General features: G+C 41.6%; 1 protein-coding gene across 1 annotated transcript in view; it reads right to left on the reverse strand.

The window, feature by feature from the left end:
* RTN1 (reticulon 1) overlaps positions 1-24,190 on the reverse strand; it is a 230,149-nt gene that overhangs the window by 72,219 nt on the left and 133,740 nt on the right. The window lies entirely within an intron of this gene.

Genomic DNA, 24,190 nt, shown 5'->3' on the forward strand with positions numbered 1-24,190 from the left:
GCCCCTCCCCCACTTGCACTGTCTCTGTCTCTCTCAAAAATAAACTTAAAAAAAAAAAAAAGACTAGGGGCACCTGGGTGGCTCATTTGGTTAAGCATCTGACTTCACCTCAGGTCATATTCCTAGAGTTCGTGGGTTCAAGCCCCATGTTGGGCTCTGTGCTAACAGCTCAGAGCCTGGAGCCTGCTTTGGATTCTGTGTCTCCTCTCTCTGCTCCTCCCCTGCTCGCACTTTGTCTGTCTCTCTCCCAAAAATAAATAAACATTAAAAAAATTAAAAAAAAAAATGACTCGGCTCAAATATCACTTTGTCTTGGTACACATCATTTACCTCCCTGGGTAATTATTGACCTCTCCTCTGCATTCCTTGTTCACATCTTTGTTACTGTGCTCCTTATTTTATACTATAGTTATTTGTTTGGATGTCTTCCTCTTTATATAGACTACTGATTTGGTTGCGACATCTTACCTTGTTCATCACTGAATTCCCAACTCTGACTATAGTTCATTACCAAGCACGTGCTGAATAAATGTTTACGGAATTAAGTTTAAATCTGGAGAGAAGTTTCTAATAGCCAATCACAGGATTTGGGCTCTCAAACCTTTCATCAATGATACATAAAAAGCAAGTGATCATTCATGCCCATAAATAATGTAAAAGTTAGCAGAGATAGCAAATGTATTGAGTAACAGAATCCTCTCAAATCTTGGCAGACTACGAAAATGGAATTAACCTAACAAGATTAAGTTTAACAGAGATAAAATGCAAGGTCTCGTACTTCCTTCCAAAGTGCCAACTATAATAATGTGAGATAGAAGAAATGTAACTTATTGATAGCCCATATAGATAAAATCTTAAGAGTATTAGATGGTGTAAACTCAACACAAGTCAATAGTGTGATAGAGCTGACAAACAGGTAATGTGCCCATAGGTTGGATTGGTAGAAATTGGGTGTCCACAGTGAGAGAAGCCATGGTTTTGCTGTGGAATGTACTAACTTGCTCACACATTACTCAGAAAGATGTTCTTCTTGGGGTATGATGCTCAGAAAAGGGGTTTGGAGGAACCAAAAGGCTACAAAAGACTTGAAACCAACCAACAAATGTTGGTTGATAGCAATGGAAATTTAGAGTCTAGAAAAGCAAAAATGCAAGGTTATTATGACAGTTATCGTTTTATTTATGGCCCCATATGATACAATAGATTTAGTGGATATGTAGCATCAACATATGAGATAAACTTCAGAAGTGACCAAGGATGGAAAGTCAGTTTAACAGGCAGTGAGTTCTCTGTCACTGAGAATGTTTATAAGGTCTTTTGTACAGGTTCCTTCCAACCCAGAAGTTCTCTGATTCTGAGCTCTTTGATCAGTCAGGTTTGTGTTTTTTTGTTTTTGTTTTTGTTTTTTTTTAAAGAAGTTCCCTGATTTCCAGAAAAAGATAATATTATCTCAACATCTCTTTCTTTCTTTTTTAATATTTATTTATTTATTTTGAGAAAGAGACAGACTGTGTGAGCAGAGGAGAGACAGAGAGGGAGACGCAGAATCTGAAGCAGGCTCCAGGCTCTGAGCTGTCAGCACAGAGCCCGACGCAGGGCTCGAACCCACAAACCACGAGATCATGACTTGAGCCAGTCAGACACTCAACCAACTGAGCCACCCAGGCACCCCAACACTTGGTCATTTCTAATATTATGCCCCACTGGAAAGAATGAGTAGTCATAATAGCCTGCTGTTTTATTAAAAGATTACAACAGCAATTTTTTTTTTTTTTTTTTTTGTAAAGCATTAAGAATCAAGGCAAAAAAAATATGGTGACTGAGAAAGGCCTTTCTGTAAGCACTAGATTTCGGATAACCATAGGGTTACACTTCTAAAGGCTTTTGAAACTTTTAGTTGTGACTGGAAGTCTGACTTTTATGTGTACAACTGGAGTTGTTGAGGAACATTTTAATCCGTTTTGGTATAGTCAACATTCTTCTGGAGTAGATTCAAAAAAGGAGCAAGAGGAAACCCATTTGAATATATTCCAGCTGGAAGTCTGTTGTCATCTATACCGACAAAATAGATACTGCAGAGAAATGCTTTTGGTGGCTGAAACTGCTATGTGTTCCATTTCATCACATCTAATGTAAATACATCCTATATGTTTATGAGCCAAACCAGAACATCATTACTAAGAAACGGAGGTAACATCTTTTCTGTAAGGGGACAGCAAAACCAAACAAAACTTATTCCAATATCACCTAATATTGAGTAACCAACATATTTTTTAGCACTTAAATTTTTGTGGAAAAGAAGCAAATGGTATAAATAATTAAGAAAGGCACATCTAGCAAGCTGATGTTAAGAATTTAGTGTGGCAGGGGGTACATGGGTGCTCAGTTGTTAAACATATGACTTCAGCTCAGATCATGATCTCATGGTTCATGAGTTTGAGTCCCACATCGGGTGAGCATGAGTCCCGCATTGGGTGAGCATGAGCCCTACTTCAGATAAGCCCTGCTTCTCTCTTTCTCTGTCCTGCTCCCCTGCCTCTTGTGGATTCTCTTCCTCTCTCTCTCTCTCTCTGCCCCTCATTCACTTGTACCCTCTCTCTCTCTCAAAAAAAAGAAAAAAAAAAGAAAAAAAAAGAATTTAGTGTGGGAAGTAGGGAAGGAGCAACTTTTAAATTATATCTCCCAGAGACTTAACTTCTAAGCTGTGGAAATGAAAATGGACAAAAAGGTAGAAGCTCTGGAATTCTGGGCTGAGTTCTGGGCCCAGTTATTGACAGTGGCTCTTACATATGACTTTAGCAAGTCACTTTCTTCCCTCATAAGAAAAGGATACTAAAATTTCAAGGAACAGGAACAGAATATCAGAGAGATCCAATGGAAAAAGTGATAGTCTAGGCTTTGAACCTAGGTCTCGCTAACTCCAAAACTCACCCTATCCAACATTATTTGTATTTCTCACCATCAAATAAATGATTCTGATTCCTCTTCCATCTTATCCCACATAATTTCTGAGGGAGAAAAAGAAGAGAATCAGCACTGTCTGAGAATACATTATGTTGATTAGCAAACTGTTTCTGTGAAGGGCCAGACAGCAAATACTTTATGCTTTGTGGGCCATATAGTCTCAGTTGCAACTACTCAACTATGTCCTTGCAATACAAAAGCCAAAGACAATGTCTAAGCAAATAAGTGTGGCTGTGTTCCAATAAAATTGTATTTTAAAAATCAGGTGGTGGTACAATATTATCACAGAGAATAAAGTAATTAGGAATACATTTAATAAAAGAAGGACAAGACTTGTACAATGATAACTACAAAACATTGTCGAAAGAAATGAAATATGACCTAAATAAGTGGAAAGATCTTCCATGATCATGGATTGGAAAACATAATATTGTTAAGATGGCAATATTCTGCAGATTACAGATTCAGTGCAATCCCTAACAATGGATCTCTACCAAGGTCTAAGCAATCCCTATCAAGTTCTGTTTTTCAGAAATTGACAAGTTGATTCTAAAATTCATATGGAAGTGCAAGGGACCCAGAAGAGCCAAAATAATATTGAAAAAGAAGAACAAGTTTGGAGGACTTATACTTCTAGATTTCCCTTACTACAGAGCTGCACAATCAAAATACAGTGGTACTAACATAAGGCTAGACATACTGACCAATGGAATAGAACTAAGAGTATAGAAATAAGTCCTAACACTTGGTCGATTGTTGTTTGAGCAGGATGACAAGATGCTTCAATAGGAAATAAACAATCTTTTTAACAAATGATTCTAGGACAACTATATATCCACATACTAAAGAATGAAATTGGATTCCTATCTCATGCTAAATATAACAATTAACTCAAAAGAAACCAAAGACCTAAGTATAAGAGTTAACCTATAAAACTCAGAAGAAAACATAGGAGTGTATCTTTGTGACCTTGGGTTGGGCAATGGTTTCTTAAGCACTTCCCAAAGACCCCACCTCTTAATACCATCATCTTTGGGGATTAAGATTTCAACATATGAATTTGGTGGGGGGGATATAACTTTCACACCACAGGAGGGGTCCAGCATAAGAATCTCTGAATTCTAATCCCTTTAGGAATCCCCTTAAAATAGTTAAATCTCTGTCAGATTCAAAGATCTACTTAGAAAATTATTTGGCATTGCTCAGAAATCCCATCCAATATTTAACAATGTTCCCTCTTAGCAAACTACTCCTTATGTCTTTGTGAGGATAGAATGAAAGAGCAGTGAGTACAATATGGTCTGCCATCAGGAAAAGGAGAAACAGAAATAGAGCTTTGAAAATCTGCTGGCACTTAAAGAGTCAGCTTTCAGAGTTCCAAAGGCAGGGAGTCACTAGAATCTACACGCTAGTCCTTGTTTGCAATGACAGGGTGTCCCTGCGATGGAATAAAGTGATGGCTGGGTTCTTCTGTTTGTTTTTTTTTTTTTTTTTTTTTTATTTTTTAAAATTTTTTTTTTTTTTTTTCAACGTTTATTTATTTTTGGGACAGAGAGAGACAGAGCATGAACGGGGGAGGGGCAGAGAGAGAGAGGGACACACAGAATCGGAAACAGGCTCCAGGCTCTGAGCCATCAGCCCAGAGCCTGACGCGGGGCTCGAACTCCCAGACCGCGAGATCGTGACCTGGCTGAAGTCGGACGCTTAACCGACTGCGCCACCCAGGCGCCCCTGGGTTCTTCTGTTTTGAATGCAGCATTGTCCTGTGCAGACAGTACAGAAGTAAAGGAATATGGAGAAATAATCAAGCTGCCAGCTACTGAAAGAGAGGAGAGAAGATATAGAAATGACAATAAAAACGTCTGGGGAGAGCCCTTGTTGGTCCCGGAGTTTGACTTGCTGCTGCCTCCACTGATTTTCCCCAACGCTGTGATCAGGAGGGAAATCCATCTCTCACAAAGGCTGTGCCAGAGACCAGAGAGATGTCATTTTGATGCCAACCAAGCATATTGGATTGGGGAAAAGGAGGAGAAGTGGGTAACCAGAGGGCTGGATCATCGATATAAACACTCAGCGAAAAGCCATATTTACAGCTTTTAGTTAGCCCAGCAAATATATTCCTGGCCTTGAAAAGTGGTACTCAACTGATGGAAATTTTATATACAGTAAGGGTAATATGGCAGACTTAAATCTCTCCTTTATGCCCAGAAAAATCACACTAAAAGTACTCCAGAGAGTAGGAAATAAATAAGACACTTAACAGCCTCCTCCTATTCCCAAACTCAGTTTTACTCTTGCTTCCACACAGGCTACCGCTGGCTCGCAGGCACATGGCAGGAGAGACTGCATACTTAGGAGGGAGTACGTACAGCACCCGCGCCTCTCAATTTGCAGCTACCCTGCCATCAGCCTCTACTGAGGTGGGCATTTACATTTAACAGTACAGAGGGCTAATGAGTCTCTAAAGTTAGCCAGTAACTCCATGTACATTGTATAAAGAGGAAAACAGGGAGACAAAACATTCTCACCATTCGCTTCTCTCCCACTGATGTGCTAGCACTTTAGCATCTGATAATGGTACTCCAGCTAATAAAAAACGATTCTAAGGGCACCTGGGTGGCTCAGTCAGTGAAGCATTCAGCTCTTGATTTTGGCTTAGGTCATGATCTCACAGTTCATGAGATCGAGCCCCGTGCTGGGCTCTGTGCTGACAGCACGGAGCCTGTTTGGGATTCTCTCTCTCTCTCTCTCTCTCTCTCTCTCTCTCTCTCTCCCTCTTTCCCTCTCTCCCTCTCTCCCTCTCTCTCTGTCTCCGTCCCTCCCCCACAATCTCTCAAAATAAATAAATAAACTATTTTTAAAAACTGATTTTATTTATATGGCTTATTTTTCAGTAAACTAAAACAAATACTCTCACCTCTTTGGAACAATTCAACCTTCCTCCTTAAGGTAAGAAAGGGATAGGAATCATTCTGCTAACACTTCTCTCTGCCCCAGATTTTTTAAGAAATGAGAAAAGAGGCACAGAAAGGTCAGAATACTCATATAGCATCTCAGCCAACGCAGCATAAATCAATAACACAGACAGGGCTAGGACAAGTATAGCTTCGTTGCTCCTGTAACTCTTTATTGCACTAATTTATCTGTATCCTTGTCCCTACAAATACCTGTAGGCATTATTTATCTTAGCTCCCTCAGCCACAGCCCAGTCACTCACATGTAATAAGGTGTCTGAGACTTGATTCCTGAATGAATGAATGCCCATGTGAGTGCACGCACACACACACGCACATACAGAGGAATCCAATCGGTTGCTCAAGGTTCTAATGACCTCAGAATCTCCTTTGTTTCTAATCACAGAAATATTAGAAATTTCCACAGGGCTCAATGTTCAGCTCAAATTGACATTTAAAGAGGGTAGGTGAAGAGAGATGCACGGGACATTTTAACACTTCTCTCTTCTCTGAAGTCCAACATGATTGCACTTAAGATTGGTAGCATTTCTAGAGAGAGTTAATTTTAACAGTGCCTGGAATTTTTACTTCAATGTTCCATATGCATTTATTCTATCCCCTGGATAGGTTGAGAGTTGCTGAAGTATTCAGTGAAAAGCAACTGCTGGAGAACAGGTCCTGGCTTAAAACCCCCCACGGTCCCCCATGGAACCCAGCAAAGAACTAGACAACATATAGAAGCTATAACTGTACGCTGAATTAAAGAACTGTCAACCTGAGGCAAGTCCAAGGTTTACCTAGTTCCATCGCAATAGCAGAATCTGACAGCTTTCAAAGAATAGATTTGTTTTTCATCTGTGCAATGTCACTGGTTAATGTTCAAAAATAATTGACTAACAATAAGTATCTGTCTTTAATAAGAGCCTCAAGGCACAGGCTTGGAGGACACATCTGTTGTCCTTGTTAGCAACCGTAATACATTAGAGATGTCCATTGCAATATTTTAATCCTATCATCCATCTTTAACCATCCTATTTAAAGTAGCTTTGCCGCCTTCATTTTTTAATTCACAGCCCTTACCACTGCATGACACTGTAATATGTGTCTTCACTTGGATACTGCTAGTCTCCCCTGTAACGGAACTTCATGGTCCATGCAAGCAGGGCGTCTGCTTTGTTCTCTCCTCCCACCACCCACCTTGCCTCGGAAAAGAGCCTAGCACATGATAGGTTCTCCAGAATTATTTATTTAGTGATGTTGCTGAATTTACAAACGTTCACTCATGAAGAGTCAGGCATTCGTTTGAGATAAAGCAGAGAGGTCTAGGAATGTGTTAACTGCTTGATAATTATCACACGCGTGCATGCGTACAGCCACTAGGCTGAAGCAGAAGTCGTCAGGAAATGGATACCTAGAGCCAAGGGAATATATTTCTCTGACAGAAGCCTCATCCAGTGACCAGTAGGAAGAAACAGGGCCAATCAGTATAAAACATTTGGAAGGAGATTTGCTGCGTTCTACTAAGACTAAAAAAGAAAGTGGCGGCGGGAGGTGGTGGTGGGGATTGCTGCAAATAAGCCAGATGGGGTAGAATGCCATGAAACTTACAGCAGATGGCACTAAAATATTAAACTAGCATTTCCTTATGCTCCAAGCTGAGCTCTATGTTAACGCTGATTAGGAGAGTCAGTCTATTTTAAAACATTCAAATGAAAAAACGAATCCTGTACTGTTAAATCACTCTGCTAAAAACAACTCCAAGCATTAGCATCTAATGTGCTTTCACACAAGTGATATGTTAATATTATTCAGGCAAGGTTACGTCTAACAAAACCACCCAGAATAGGAGAGAGAAAAAAAGCCCACAGTCTCATGAATCTGTTCAAAAACAAGCTCAGTGTGGTAAAGCCATGAAAATCTGCTTCTCTGATCTCCATAGCAACAGTAGCAACCCTCAGACAGACGCTTTAGAAACCAGATTTGTTTTTCTCTTTTCCAAGTACCTTTGCATGATATTTTTGGATAATGTTGAAATACAACTGACATTGCATAAGGTGTAAACACACTGCCTGTTCCAATTGCTCCAGTATTAGGGTGGCTTGTCGTTTTTCTCACTTAACCCACAACGGTGGTGCCACTGTCACAGTGCAGCACCTGGCTCTCCGGGGATACCCCAGAAAAGTACTGTCAACTGAAAGTCAGGCTTAATAATATTTACAGGCTGCCAGTTGGAGAAGAAGATACTCTCAGGATTTATAAACCGTGCAAAGTAATAAGTACACTATCTATCTGCTTTGCAAATATTATTTAAAGCTTCTACCTAAAAAGAAGCCATAGAATATTCACTGTCTAACTGAATCCAAGTTTTGGACACTATCCAGTCTCAGTCACCTCAGCAAGTCAGAGAAGGAATTAAAAATAGTACCATGTAAACAGAGGTGCACTGAAGAACTCTTTCAACTATTCCATATGCTTGAAAATTTTTATAATAAAATATTGGGAAGAAAGAAAATACATCTGATCATCATATAACATACAACCCAAAGGAACTCTCCATTGTGCCATGTTATTACAGGCAACGTAGTGGAAAAATAAAAGCTGAGAGATATTTGCTCATTGGCTAATTAAAAGTGACCAACTGAAGGGATGCCTGGCTGGCTCAGTCAGTAAAGCATGTGACTCTTGATCTTGGGGTCATGGGTTTGAGCCTCATATTGGGGGTAGAGATGACTTAAAAAATAAAATCTTTTAAAAAAAGTGACCTACTGAAAAAACAATTGGAGGAATCTTGACAGAATTTGAATATGAACTGGGCATTAGATAACAGAAGGTATTTGTTTTATTAGATGTAACAATGGTCCCATGGTTACCTAAGTAAAAATTCCTATTTTTAGAGATGTACACTAAAGTATATAGAGGTAAAATATCTTGATGGCTGTAACTTCATTTTAAAATGCTCCCCTCAGCTCGGGTCGGCTTTAGCTCAAGCGGTTACTTCGCGTGTGGTTACTAAAATGCTCCCCTCAAAAGCAATTGAAACAAGTGTGCAAAAATCGTAATGACTGTTAAATTTTGTTTATCTTTATGTGGTAGTTCATAATAGTATTTTCTCCAATCTGTATGCAACTTTCTATAATAACCTCTTTTAAATAGCTTTTTAAAAAGAACCAGGAGTACTCATTTCCAAATCGTAGATAAGAGTTAAGTGTTTGAAGAGCTGACCATAACCCTGTCTTCTCTAAAGGATAATTAAAATACATACTAGGTTATGGATGACAAGTCTTTGTCAGTGCCTATGAAATACCCTGTATGGATTTTGGGAGTTAATACATAATTATTTTTGAAAGTATGAAAATGGTGGAAAAGAAAGATGAAGCAAAATGCACTAACCAAGGAAGATATTACAAGAAAACTCCAGAGATGGAGATAGAACTTCTGTGTAAATCCCATCTGCCCGGTGCCAGTCCACCTGCCTATATGGGACCAGGCAGACAAGAAGAGACTGCCCTGAATTGAACGCCCAGCTTACGTCCTACTTAGGACTGCCGAGAGCATATAACAGAAGTGGAAGAGGGGCGCCTGGGTGGCGCAGTCGGTTAGGCGTCCGACTTCAGCCAGGTCACGATCTCGCGTTCTGTGAGTTCGAGCCCCGCATCAGGCTCAGGGCTGATGGCTCAGAGCCTGGAGCCTGTTTCCGATTCTGTGTCGCCCTCTCTCTCTGCCCCTCCCCCGTTCATGCTCTGTCTCTCTCTGTCCCAAAAATAAATAAATGTTAAAAAAAAAAAAAAAAAAGAAGTGGAAGAGATTTTTGAGAGAAATGGCAGTCATTTGAAGCATTTTATGTAAGCAACACGCCCTCAAGGATATGCCTATCCATTTTAAAGAGGTTATTCCACGTTTATCATCGTGACAACATAGCTAAACCTTTTCCCCAAACAATATTTCAAATATTCCTAAAGAATCTGATTGTTCAGAAAGTAGCTTTCCATAAAAATAAATCATAGGGATGAATCTTCTTTGTGTGCATAGTTACGCTTGGGGAATTGGGAAAGAAGAATCTGCAATTCTAAGCTTGCCATGAATTCAGTCCCTTTTAAAGGAAAGTAGCCTTAATGGTTCTGCTAAAGCTGCTACCACCCTGGTCCCTCTTCTGTGTTGGGAGGAATCCATCCTGCTAGCCTGTGCTGGTGGCTTGAACTAAACGTTGATGAAGGGGAGTAATGTCCCTGAGAAGGGGCTGTGACAGGCGAGCATCAGATGGTGATGAAGCAGCCCACTCAGATCCTCCCCATCCTGGGGAACAGTAATGCTGACTGTGTAGAAGGAAGATGGATGGGCTGCTGATGGAGCTCAGGTGCATGGCTGGGCTGCCACCACTGTGCTAGAGAGGCTTGCCATACTGCCAGCCTCCAAGGCTAGGAGGCTGATTCACTGAGGGGAGCCCATCCCCACTGCCTCACATTTTCTCGTATCCTTGGCAACTCCCATTACTGACTATAGCTGGGGTGTACAGCCTGATCTAGTACAGAAAACATGATCCAGCCATGAAATGTGGTAATAACTGCTGCCATTTACAATATGCCAGACCTTCTACTAACCTAAGCCCCTTCAAACATCATTTAATGAATTCAATTTGAATCTCATTCCAATTCTAAGAGTAGGAATTGTTGGCCACATTTTACAGATGAGGCTTGCGAAATTTTAGGTCAGCAAATGGTAGACTGGGGTTCAAACCCATATCTGTCTTATTCCAGAGCTCATGCCTTAGTCACCCCATAATACTGCCTGTCTCCACACCAACCTTAATAACAAGTCCTGTTTTTAAATTGGGTTCTGCTGCATTCAAAATAACAAGAAGCATTCACCGCAGAAAGTTTTCCCATTTTATGGGGGTTATAAAGTTTCAATAGACCGGACTTGTACAAATTCCATAGGCTCAGCAAAGAAAGGCTGCACACAGGCCTACAGTGATGTCGTCACCTTCTGCTTTGTCAACTCAAATCTGTTATTGGCTATGTCAGCTGAACCGCAGAAAAGCATCTTTCTCTGCTGACTCCATTTGCCCTTTCCTGAGCTGATCACTCCAGGAGTGCACAGCCAAGAGGTAAATGCTCTTCATGAATAACAGTAGGGGATCCACACACAGTATTCTCTACTTAATTGGCCTATTATTCTTTAACCTTTCACTGGACTCAATAACATTTAAATGAGCTCTTGGGAAAGAGCACAGCTATAAAACACACTGACATACAACAAAATCCCATAATATACCCCAGTGTCTTCACCTATGTGTCTGGTGTCACTATTCGTTTATTCATCAAATGTTTGGTGTGTCCCTACTATTTACCAGGCACCATTGGAGGGACTGGAGACACAGCAGCAAATCAAAGTGTGTGATGTTAAAGAACTTAAACTCTACATGGTAGCAACAAGCAATAAATAAACAAACAAATGCGTGTATAATATAGTAAGTAATGGTAAGTGCTATGAAGTTCTAAAACAAGAGATATTTGTTCAAGAGGTCTGTAATAAGGACTTCATGCTCATTGAATTTCTAGTGTGTCCCATGCATCAGCAGAGAGTCATGTCACTAATTCTGGCCAATGGATGGTAGCAAAACTTAAATGTATCATTTCCAGGAGGAAGCTGTGAAGAACGAGCGTGCCCCTCCAGCTTTCTCTTCTGTCATGGTGACCTGGGAAACCATACGTTGATATTCAGTGGCATAGAAGAGAAGAAGCTTGGATCTCTTTATAGTTGGACAAAGAAGAGCCCCCACCAACTAGCAGCAGATTCTGTAGGAGCTAGAAGTAAATATTTGTTGAGCTAAGCCATTGAGATTTGGCGGTTTGTTACTCCAATATGGCCTGACAGAGTCAGAAAACTATAAATGCCGAAGCCTGGGGGGAAAAAACAAATGGGACTGAAGATTCGGGGAACTGCATACCACAGTTGGGGTCAACTCAGTGGCTTCAAACCTTACATGGGCATTTCACATCACCCTGGGGGATTCTAAAAAATTCTGATATAAGGATGTTACACGCAAAGATTATAGTCTGGGATATTTAGGGTGGGACCTAAGCATATATATTTTGGGTAAAAAAATCAACACTTAACAGAAGAAGATAAATTGGGCCAGCTGGATTTAAAAAGCCTTCCCAGAAGCAACCTGTGCCACAATATGCTTGGGAAGGAGCTTATTAGTGAGATCAAGTCAACTTCCTATAAATCACTGGAAAGCAGCCAATCAAACTGTGACATATGAATAAAACCTATAAACTTATTAATTGAAATTTTATGAAAGAATATGTTGTAGAAAGAATTCCTGCATTAAATTAGTAACTGGGCTAGATTCTTCCAAAGTCCTATCTCATTGTATAATTATTATTAACATAAATATTTAAATAGTAATAAAATGAGAGAGTAATTACTTAACCTATGATTTCAATTAACCCTCACAAGAATCCTGTGATGCATGTACTATTCTCCCCTTTGAACAGATGAAAAAAATTGAAGTGCAGACAGGTTAAATTGCCCAAAATTACACAGCTAGTAGTAAGTGGTGGAACAGGATCCAAACCCAGCTGGCCCCTGAGTCCTTGTCCCAGGGAAGAGAAGGATATACAATCAAAATCATACAGAATCCAGAGAAGGGGAATCTAGACAAGGGGCCACTGGAGAGGGAAGGACCTTAGGCCTGGCTCAGGGATCCTGCTCTAATTCTAACTGAGGATCCCAGTTCTTAGAGAACAGTTCACAGGTTGCTAGAGTGAGATGGAACTTTCCGATGAAGCCATCCACTCTTCTTGCTCTCATTCTGTATCAGGCAACAATGAACTGATCTCCACACTAGGATGTAGTTCTCCTGGTACATATCCAGTGCAAATTTAGAAAAGGCATCCTAGTTTATTCCAGAGTCTAATATGTTTGTGTTTCAGAACATATACTACTGGGAATGGAGTCTTGGACTGAGGAAACTACTCCCTAAAACAGTGGACTAGACTTACCCTAAGGTGGCTCCTTCCTTCAGAGCCTTCTGGAGATCTGCTGCATAGGAGGAATCATACCCTAGCTCACTAACACATGAAAAAGAATTGGTTTATCAAATTAAACCTGTATAGTACACCCTAAGAAATGGGAAGCACGAAGGACTCTGAGGATACAGAATATAGGGAGTGCATGTTTTGAAAGGGAAGCAAGGAGAGCTCAGGAGCACTGGGAGCCTTCAAGTAGCTGAAGGATGGTGTTGAGGTGAAGGATGCGAGAGTGGTGGGAGGCAGAGGACCCCAAGATACTGTGTTTATGTTCCAATTTTGCCTGGGGCTAGAGCTAGGCAGAGGGACTTTTCTAGTTCTCCCAGCAGTTTATCTCACAAAAACTTTATATGCTTTTGCTCTGGTGAACCTGATGGTCACCACGAGGGCTACTTCTTACTTTGCACAATTCCAGAGGTCACCAGCTACTCACCCTGCAGTTATTAAAGATCTCTTCCATTTTTCTGACAATATTTCACTAAGTTGCAACACAATGTCTTGAGGACAGGATTGTCTTTTTCAAACAGGATCAGAATTATGCTACCAGTAATTCTGGCAGAAGGACTGACCAACATCAGTAGAGGAGAGTACAAAATAGGTATAGAGAGGGAGAAGCAAGACATAAAATTGTGCAGCTATGGGACACGTGTTCCAACATACGTTCTGACTGTAGGCTTTTCTCAACATCATGTTCCATGTTATCATATCAGTCAGGAGGAGGCTAGCTATAGTAACAACCCCAAAATTTCAGTGACTTACCATGGGAGAAATTTATTTTGAGCTAATGTAATCGATCAACATGGAGTGCATTAGCAAGCAGATTTCCTCCGGGTAGCTGGTCCAGGACCTCCCTTCTTTTCCCTTTGTCATTCCCTAGCTGTAGAGCCTTGAAGGACAAGGTACAACTGTGTCTTCAACATTGCCCCAGATGTGACCCATCTCACTTCCACTCACACTCTATTGATATGAACGAGGCTCATAGCTTCACCTAGATGCAAGGAAGGCTGGGAAATGCAATGCCGAACTGAGAAGCCACTTCCCAGCAATGACTGTACTACGGAAGAGGATGTATCAACGTGGTAGAAAATCTGTCTTTACCTATCACAAAAGAGCCATCATATAAATTATAAGGGCAAATATTATGTACAGGTGGAGGTATAAAACTTACAATTCAAGTGAATGATCTGTATCTCATCCTAGAGGCATAACAGTCCAGATGTGACCCATGAACGGTAACACTGAAATCCAAAAAGTGTCTCTTCAAGAGGATTTTGCCCTCAGCCTCTAGGGTTTGGCTCGGGGATTTCTCAATCAAGGAGTCCTTTTGTGTTCTTAGACACACTAATGGGATCTGAGGGAAAGGTGTGGTGTCCACAAGAATGAGAATGTGAACCATGAAAAGTTTTAGAAATCAAAGTCAAAGCCAGGATTTTTGGCTTTGAAATTAGAGCACATCTTTGCAGAATATAAAAAAATCTACCCTGAATTTCCAGATTCTGTTCAGAGGAATATAAAAGGGCATAAAAATGTGGACTCCAACAAAGGGGAAGAGTAAGAAAATAAAAGGGACAAATTGACAATGAGGCCATTTTACCCATATCAAAATTATCTAGAATCAAATTACTTATGATATTATTTATTTCCAACTTCAGAGAAAACTATGACTTTATGTAAAATTGATTCATTATCAGTTGGCTAGCCTAAAATTAAAGAAAAATTAAAACCTTTCCAGGGTACTGGACTGAATTTCCAGCTGACTGATAAAGATAACACTTGACCTAGCTGCACATATTGTGTACTATTATAAAAGTCCTATTTACGTACATATACATTTATGATAATAAATCTTACATCTTTATATTCTAAAGTAACTTGGCATAGAGAAACTTTTAGATTTTCTTAAAAACAACTAAACTACTTGGAAATCAATTTATTTGGAAAAGGGCACTAGATGCGAATCAATCAGATTATTTCAAATCCTGGTTCTTCTCCCCCTGAAATATCATTTGGAACAACTGACTATACCTAAGTTTTTGACTTCAATTTAAAATGATCCAAAAACTCCAATTAGTAGGAAACTAGGGTTCATAAATTCTACATCGTGTTATATTTTGTGTTTTGTTACAGGCCAAATGGTATAGCTTAAAATTAATTCTGATAAAAACTAGGTTACCCATTTAGGAATATCTTTTGAAACACTGTCCTTGTGCTGGTCCCCCCCCCCCCCCAAAATATGGATAATAATTTAACTGATCAATCACCTCATAAATGGCCCAGCCATTTAGCCATTTAGTGGCCAACTGTAAAATCATTCAAAGACATATTTTCTTACATCATATCCCAAGAGATCTGTAAATTTCAAATCCTGGCAGTTTGAGATGAGGCTAAAAAGTAAAGGTTGGATATTTTCATCACAACCACTGGATGGCAACAGACATTAACACTCAGTTGAGATAATGAATACAAAAACCACTCTTCTGCTTTACTTAATTTCCTCTGCATTTTTAAGGTGTAGAATCAAATCCCCTCGAGATGTTAGGTGCTGGTAAAAAAAAAACCAAAAAGTGAGTTTGGAAGTAAAAGAATTAGTTTGGGAACACATAATCTGCTTTTGCTACTAGTTTGTGTGTAGAAAAATCCCCCATGCTTTCAGTGCTCAGCCAAGAGTTGTAACTGCCAGAAGGGAAGACTTAAGCCAGAATGCTATATTTACCAGAATATGCAGCTTTGAACTGAATCATTAGTGGTAGTGAAATCTTTTATCTTGTATGAGATCAAGCTTGTAACTCCTCACTGTGCCTGGTAGTATACAGCCCAACTCCACCCTCAGGCCTTTTTTCTCTTCCATGAATTTTCCAAGCTATAAACAGAGGCCACCTGGGGGACTCTTCTGACTCAGGAGGCCCTACACTACTGGGAATGTGAATGGTTAGCTGTCTGTGTTCCCACCATGTCCTTCTGGGGTCTTTGTTCTGGAGGCTTTGTGAGGTCGGGAGATGTTAGAAGCATCCTCCAGAGTGAGCTGGTAAGACTCACGTGACCTCCCCTCCCCTTCTCCCATGAGGAGGTGGAAGTCTCAGAGTTAACAGTATTATCTTCATTCTAAACTCCATACAAGAACCATTTTAATTAATCTCTAAGCCCAGACAGAAAAGCCAACTTTGAGGATTCTGGCTCAAGCCCTGAAGAAGTTGGGGCACTACAGGAAAAAAATTGCCAAAGATTACTCTGAGTGTTCTGAAAGTTCAGCCTCATAATTCCTCAAAATTCCCTCATCATTCTCCAATTCTGGTGTGCCTAGGATTCAACTGGAAGCTACTCAATGAAGCAGATTCCTCAAGCCCCTCCCTAGGAGACCGTGGGGTGAGCCTAGGAATTTGTATTTTAAAAAACAAATTTGTTTCTGACCTAAATGGCCTACCAACAGCACTTTGAGAAACACTGTCGACAAGAAGCAAACAGTTCCACTGAGCACCTAATCCTCTCTCCCTACCAAGTGTCCCAAATTTCCACAAGGAGAGAGAAAGTTCCTGTATCAATACTTCACCAGGCACAGGAGGACTACTGCCTCAAGCATAGGTCATTTAAAACTCAGAAGGACTATTACAGAGCCTACTGACTCCGAAGCACTGAGTAATCACAGACAAAGCCCACGGTCAGCCGTAGCCTTGGGCTGAGGTAACTACACCCAATGGAATGCTTGTCCCTCCTTCAGACCCAATTTGAGGGTTTGCCTTAAAGCTACCTTTCCTCTGACTTTAACCTCTGCTCTCTGCCAGGGTGCTTTTCTTTGCCTGTTAGTATAATTTTTATTCATATTTAGGACTGTACTTTAGGATTTCTGAAGCTTTTATGAGTTCCAGCCTCTACCCAACCTTGTATCTAATTCTATTTTTTTTATTATTTTTATTTTAGAGAGAAGTCAGGGGGTGGGGAAGAGTATGAGGAGGGGAGAGGGGCAGAGGGAGAAAGAGAGAGACAGAAAGACAGATTCCGAAGCAGGCTCCACACTCAGCGCCGAGCCTGATGCAAGGCTTGAGGCCACGACCCTAGGATTATGACCTGAGCTGAAATCAAGAGTCAGACACTCAACCAACCAAGCTGCCCAGGTGCCCCTTATCTAATTCTATTTAAATAACTGACTTGCTTGTCCACAATCCCTGCCCACCTAACTACATGCCTTATTTAGTCTCCACAGGTACCATATTTGACCCTCATTTCAGTTCCAGCCCCAGCCACCCAAACATCCCTGTCATCTAAACACACTGATGACCATTAGGCCCTCAGCTGCTTGTCCATGGAAATATACTAGATATACAGCTCAAACTGTGAGAGTATTTCAGTGCCATCATCAGCCAAATGAATGGTTTCTAGCAGCAGACACAAAAACACAGATTCAATGACAGCATCAAAGTGTAGGGTATTTTTCCCTTTGTAAATCTTTTTGCATCTACTTGTAATCATTATGGTGACTGAAAACTGAAATAGAACCGAGAGGTGTTGGGAATAAGATCACTGCAACCACCCATCCAATGCATCAGTAAGTCCTATGAAGTCAGTCTCCCAAATCCACCTCAAATCCATCCATTCCTCTCCACCTGCATTGCTACTACTCTCTCCCGGTCACCATCATCCCATGCCCCCACTACTGCAATACCTTCCTAATCAGCCTTCCTGCTTCCATACTTGTCCTCCTCCAATCTTTCCCCCCTACAACAGCCAATGTGACCTCAAAAAAATGGAAAGCAGGTCATGTTACTTCCAAGTTTCAAAATCTTTTGGTGGCTCCCTGCAATGTTTGATATAAAGACCAAACTCTGCACCTTGGTCTGGGTATGAAAGGGCGCTGCCAACCTTCCAATCCCACTTCTTGTCACTGTCCCCTTTGCCTACCACACTCTATCTACACAGACCTTTTTTTTTTTTTCAGTTTCTAGAATGACCCCAGAACTTTCTTGCCTCTGGGCTTGGTATTTTCTGTTATTTGGAATTTTAATTATTTCTCTCTCTTCTTTTTAAATGTGTATTTATTTTGAAAGAGAGTGAGCAAGCACACGTGAGCAGGGGAGGGGCAGAGAGAGACTAAGAGAGAGAATCCCAAGCAGGCTCTGCACTGTCAGCTCAGAGCCTGATGTGGGGCTGGATCTCACAACCATGAGATCATGATCTGAACCAAAATCAAGAGTCAGACACTTAACTAACTGAGCCACCCAGGAGCCCCTCTTGAATAATCTCCTGCGATAGTGGACTACGCAATTTCCTCCTTCTCTGACCTTCCTATCTAAGTGTCACTACCACCAGGAAACTCTCACTCTCATACACATCATTCTATTGATTTCCTTTTTCATCGAAACCCCTCCTCCCCACCAGTGTAAGCCCACAAAGGTGGATTCATGTCTGCCTTAGTCACCATTATATGGATAGCATCAGGCATGTAGTATACCTTATTGGTTGAATCAAAAGAAGGATAAATGAATTGGTAACGTCTTGCTTTTGCAAGGCTGGCATACATTCAGTAAAATTTATTTCATTCTGTATTAGAGTGTTTTGTGGGGTTGCAAAGATAGAATCCAGAAGTGCAGAGACTATATCTGTGAGTATCTCATCCAGACTTCAGTGGAAGGTGAGGTTAGCATTTAAATTTTTTTTTCAACATTTATTTATTTTTGGGACAGAGAGAGACAGAGCATGAACGGGGGAGGGGCAGAGAGAGAGGGAGACACAGAATCGGAAACAGGCTCCAGGCTCTGAGCCATCAGCCCAGAGCCTGACGCAGGGCTCGAACTCACAGACCGCGAGATCGTGACCTGGCTGAAGTCGGACGCTTAACCGACTGCGCCACCCAGGCGCCCCGAGGTTAGCATTTAAAAGGGGCGGGGAATACCCTGGAGCAGGTCTTGGCTCTGAGAATTAGAAGTATGTGAGTTATATCCTCCAAGATGCTTGATTACTTCAGCAAGAAAGGATGATTTACGTGAGTGGCAAAAGAGCTGGATGATGAATCAGAATCACCATCTAACAGGGTCATTATTTCTTAGAGGCACCATAATGCTTGCCATCTGTGAACTGTGTCTCTACAGGCAAGTTCAAGGTTGACCTGAATCCATCTTAGGAGCGAATCTATGCTCCACTCTGTGCCCAGGCAAAATTTACTAGGGAGTTGGGGTTTACTACGTCCCCAAAAATGACACTGAAATATAACAGAGATGTAATCAGCGTATCAGATCTTTATTATACACACCCTACTGAAGTATCAAAGAATATCTGTCACTAGAAAGAATAGGCTCTGGGGCCACCAAGGGGTGGAGCAATTCTATCCAAGCCTGAAAAGAAAATCTCCCCAGTGTTCTGAAGTCACCATTTAAAAATCATAGATCAATATGCAATCTGGGCCAATGTTTGCCTTGTGACTACTTCAGAAGGTAAAGGCAGTGAGGTGAGAGGCTTACAGGCAGTCTCGTTTGGGATGCCTAGGCCAGGACAGCACCTTCTATCGCGGGGCAAAGTCTCATAAAAGTAGCTTAATTGTTGTGAACAGTCTGAGATGGAAGGCTCAGTGTCTCCATCTAAGTATTACATTGCATTCATCCTCACAAAAGCCAAACTTTATCCAGCAGCTACCCGGTCCGTCTTGTTGAAAGCTGGCGCCGGGGGCAGCCGCTATAAGGGAAGGGGCCTAAGTCCTCAGAATGATTCTGAAATGTGCGCTGTGAAAGGTAGCGACTCTCCAGGAATCTTGACAGCCTGACTTACGAATTCAGTCTCATGAAAGCAAATAAAATATGGGACTAGAAGATGGTTTGTTTTTTTTTTTTTTTTGCTTAGAATTACGGGAAGAAAAGTAAGTGGGTCACACTTATTTTGGTTCTCTTCAAATGTTTTAGGACAGAAGCAATATCTGGCCTAATAATGAGAAGCAATAATAAACATCATAAATGTTAGGTCTATTGAGAAGACCTCCATCTGGTAGCCTTCCTGCAAATCACTCCCCCAGGGAAGAGAGAAGCTTTTCCCTGCCATGAGGGGCAGAGCCCGGCAAGCTCCAGCTGCTGCAGCTGGTGTCCACAGAGAGAAAAGGTGCAGAGGCCTGCTTCCCGGGGCATGAGAAGGGATGGAAGCAGCTGAGAGCCCCCTCAGTCTCTCTAATTAAAAAGCCACATATATCTAGGGGCACACTCACTAAGGTGTTTTTCACTATGGGTCTGGGCTGCCCGGCTCATCTGCTTATAACCAGAATGCTCTTCAGCACGCTCATTAAAAGTACAGGTTTATGCCCTGGCGTATTCTGATTCTGTAGTTCTGGGGTATGGGCAGAGTGGGAACCTGCATTTTTTAATTGGTACTCTAGGAGATTCTGAGAAACCTGGTGCTCAGGCAACACTCTGAGGACCATTGGCTTAACCTGGTATTTCTCAAACTGGTATCACTGTATGCCTTCTTAAGACTGCCACAAAGAGGATTTTTACATTTTATAGTTTTTATTTTGATAATCGTTCAACTATTAAGAACATTCTGGATCATCTGGATGATAATTTTATAACCAAACACTACCACAAGACTTCCACTGAAGTGTTTACATTCAGGTTGCACTTTTAACCTTGTCTCAGGCTTGGGAGTCTTTATTTAGATCTAGACCCGATCTGAATGTTCAAGCCAACGTGAAACCCAAATGATAACCTGTCATCAGCTCAGGAAGGGCACAGAGGAAGGAAAGGAGCAGAGTTTGACAAATAACATCAACATATTACATTTGGAGGGTCTATGGGATGTCCAGCCAACAGTGGAGAAATGGGCGTGGAGCTAAGGAGAATTCTCCGAAGCCAGAGATCTGTGAGGTGGGACACCAAAGGCAGTGGCTAAAAACCTGTGTGGGGGACAGCAAGGAAATGAGGGACAAAGAAAGACAGGGACAGAACTCAGAGGCAAGACAGGAACTGGAAGGAAGGTGGCAAAAAAGATCAGAAAAGAGGTCAGAGAGTAAGGGGTGGAGCAGGAAGGGGAAACATCAGGGAAATAAGGAGGAAAAAGTTCCGAGAAGGAGAGAACAATGTTCACAAGAGTGGGGATTGTCCTGGAATTTACTGTTACAGGACGTAAGTTACAAAGCAGTCAGTTCAATGTGATAGCACTTGTGCGGTAACAAATTGTATGTGCCCAAATACTTCAAGAAAATTTCTGAAAGGAACAGGAATGGCAAAACCAAACCAAAATCCTATGATTATCTCTGAGAATTAGATCAGGATGGTGGAGAAGGGGGACTGTAACTTTTATTTTGCACTATTTTGTGCAGCTTAAATGTATTATTTTGAACATACACCACTTTCTCTCTAGCGTTTTCAGGACTGGCCAGCAGGATGATATTAAATTACCAGAGAGGACAAAAAGATGAGATTCAAAAGAGGCCATTTTAGGGGCAAGAAGGTATCACTGGTGACTTTCATCAGGATGGTTGCAGGTAGGAATGTGAAAGCTGGCTGCCACAGTCTAAAACACTGCTTCTCAAGCTCTGCCATGCCTAGGAATTACTAGGGGATCTTGTCAGAACGCAGATTCTGATTCTGTAGGTCTGGGATGGAGTGACATTTCTTTTTTTTTTTTTAATTTTTTTCCAACCTTTTTTATTTTTGGGACAGAGAAAGACAGAGCATGAACGGGGGAGGGGCAGAGAGAGAAGGAGACACAGAATCAGAAACAGGCTCCAGGCTCCGAGCCATCAGCCCAGAGCCTGACGCGGGGCTCGAACTCACGGGCCGCGAGATCGTGACCTGGCTGAAGTCGGACGCTTAACTGACTGCGCCACCCAGGCGCCCCTGGAGTGACATTTCTAATAGCTGTCACATAAGACTCACATGGCTGGTCCAAGCACCCTACTTTTGAGTTGCAAGGTAAAGAAATCAGAATGTAGGGAGTTCGTGAGTAGGAAGAGAACACTATTTCCCAAAAATGTGTTCCCTAGAAGATGAACCATGAGGAACACTGATAAAAAAAAAAAAATCTACAGGTTTGGTAAATACCACACATACATCCTGATGAGTCACACTGGGTATCAGTGTTTTACTGAGAATCTCTTCATTGGCTTTTCACTCAGATGTTCCTAACAGTCAGGGTCAACCTTGCGGCAATGAAAACTTATCCATGCTCTCAGATTCTGATGTTCCTCACAGACCTTCCTGGAAGGCGTGGGAGAGCAGAATTATAGGGCAGCAGAAGTTCAAGGGTGCACAGAGGAAGGGAACTGGAATATGACAAACTGCATTTCGTCTCCGGTGCAATAGCTCTAGAGGCCTCTGAAGGGCAAAAAGATCCAAAAATAAACCTTATCAGGGCGTGTGCACCAGTAAACCCCGAAACTCCTTGACAGTACATATTACGATGCCATCAGGTATTTGCCAAACCTTATTCTAAATAAATATTTCTGGACCTTTCTGCAACTTAGTTCAGCCTCAGCAACATGGCTCCAAAGCCAGGGAGATGAGCATGCTGTGAATACTTGAACTTGAATGCACTCATATGGCCAGAGGCTTCAGTGGGCAAGAGCAGGAAACCACAGAAGCTGACCTGACTTTACTGCTGACAGAGTCCTGCTTGACGTGAGCACAATCCTACTGTCCACTGACAGTGATTAAGAACGGCCTGGGGGATGCTGGGCAGCACTGATCCTCTCACCTGCTGAGATGGAGCAGGTGAGACGCGGAACCTCAGAGCTCAGATAACATGCTGGCAGCGCTGAGTCATCCGCCCAAGACCTCGGGCGCTTGGCTGCCCCAGAACGGCCTTTTAGACTCTCTTTATACATAATGCAGCTGAGCGGTAAGTTTCAGCAGGAGACTGGATTTCAAAGGACCCCTTGGTGCAGAGAGCAGAGGTTATTCACCCTGGCATGCCTGAATCATTTGAAAAGACTGCCACTCTCTTCTCTCTAATGTCTAAACTTGGCAGCAGAGGGTCCAAGCCATATGGGGCAACTTGCACAGAGATTAGAATGACACTAGAATTGGCTCGGAAGCCTTTGCATTCACAGCTGCGGTTGTCCATCGTCTTAGCTCTTCGTGAGACGTCTGGTCACTCAATCAGTCCCAGCTGTCACACTTACGTCTCAGATTTACTAGGGAGAGAAATGGGCCTGCACAATTCAATTTTCTCCTTATTAGCTTCCCAATTTATTTGCTTTTGAGAATATATATGCTTGAACAGCGCTGCACACATGGTGACTATTTCAGGGATGCTATTTAGGGGATAAAATGGAAACACGTGTCTGTTAAAGTACAGTGATAGGAAATCAGGTTCAGCAAGACTCAAGCTCAACTGCTTCAGGACCGGAAGGGATGGCACATGGTTTGTGCTTATGCTATTCCCCAGGGCTCCCTGCAAGTTTCAGGGTCCATCTCCATCACGGTCAGAGTGGTAGGAAAAGAATCCAAATTGGTTTCAATATTCACCCAACAAACACACACTGCCACTGTTAAATGTCATCAAATATCCTCACTATTGCACACACGAAATATACTTTAAACTCTCAGGGAAGAGTTATTTGGGAAATTGAAAGTCAGTTATATCGGCCCCTACATGATAAATGCCATGTGTCTAAGCCACCAGTAACCATGCAGCAGGGTTATCTTTTTATTACATCCCTCTAGATTCCCCTGTTCCAATGTGTTAATTTTAAAGAATTTAGAAGCTAGCTTTCAATCTATAATGGGAAAGATTTTGCCCTCTATTTTTATATGAAGCACTTTAATCACCACCAAGATCACTGGGTTAGCATATACACAGGAAGGAGGGTGTACTCTTCAACTCATTTACCCGCAAAAGGCAAAATACTCCTAAAGAAGCGACAAGCAGAGGAGATGGGTGGAAGGGGACTTTGAATAAAGCTGTGCTTTTAGGGTTTGTTTTAAAGTTCTACCTGGGTGTTCTCCACCCAGGAGCTGGAGAGAGGTTCCCTCCTTTCCCTCAATGCAGCCCATGAACTAGACTGCACAGGGCTTAATTTATTCACTGACTCTTTGATTCCTTTCTGAATTCTGTAACACAACTGCAGTCAGGTGTAGTCGATGATTTGGGAAGAAGAATGCTACACGCTCTTCACGTACAAATAACTGTAAGACAAAATGACTTCCATTTCTCGCCCGTTTGAAGTCTTCAACTCACAGGAAAATTTCTCACAGGAAGATTATAACGACCAAATTAAAATCATCCTAAATTACATGTGACTTTAAAAATCAACTTAGGTCTTGC

This window comes from Prionailurus viverrinus, chromosome B3, assembly GCF_022837055.1.
Source record: "Prionailurus viverrinus isolate Anna chromosome B3, UM_Priviv_1.0, whole genome shotgun sequence".
In the NCBI taxonomy this organism is placed as follows: domain Eukaryota; kingdom Metazoa; phylum Chordata; class Mammalia; order Carnivora; family Felidae; genus Prionailurus; species Prionailurus viverrinus.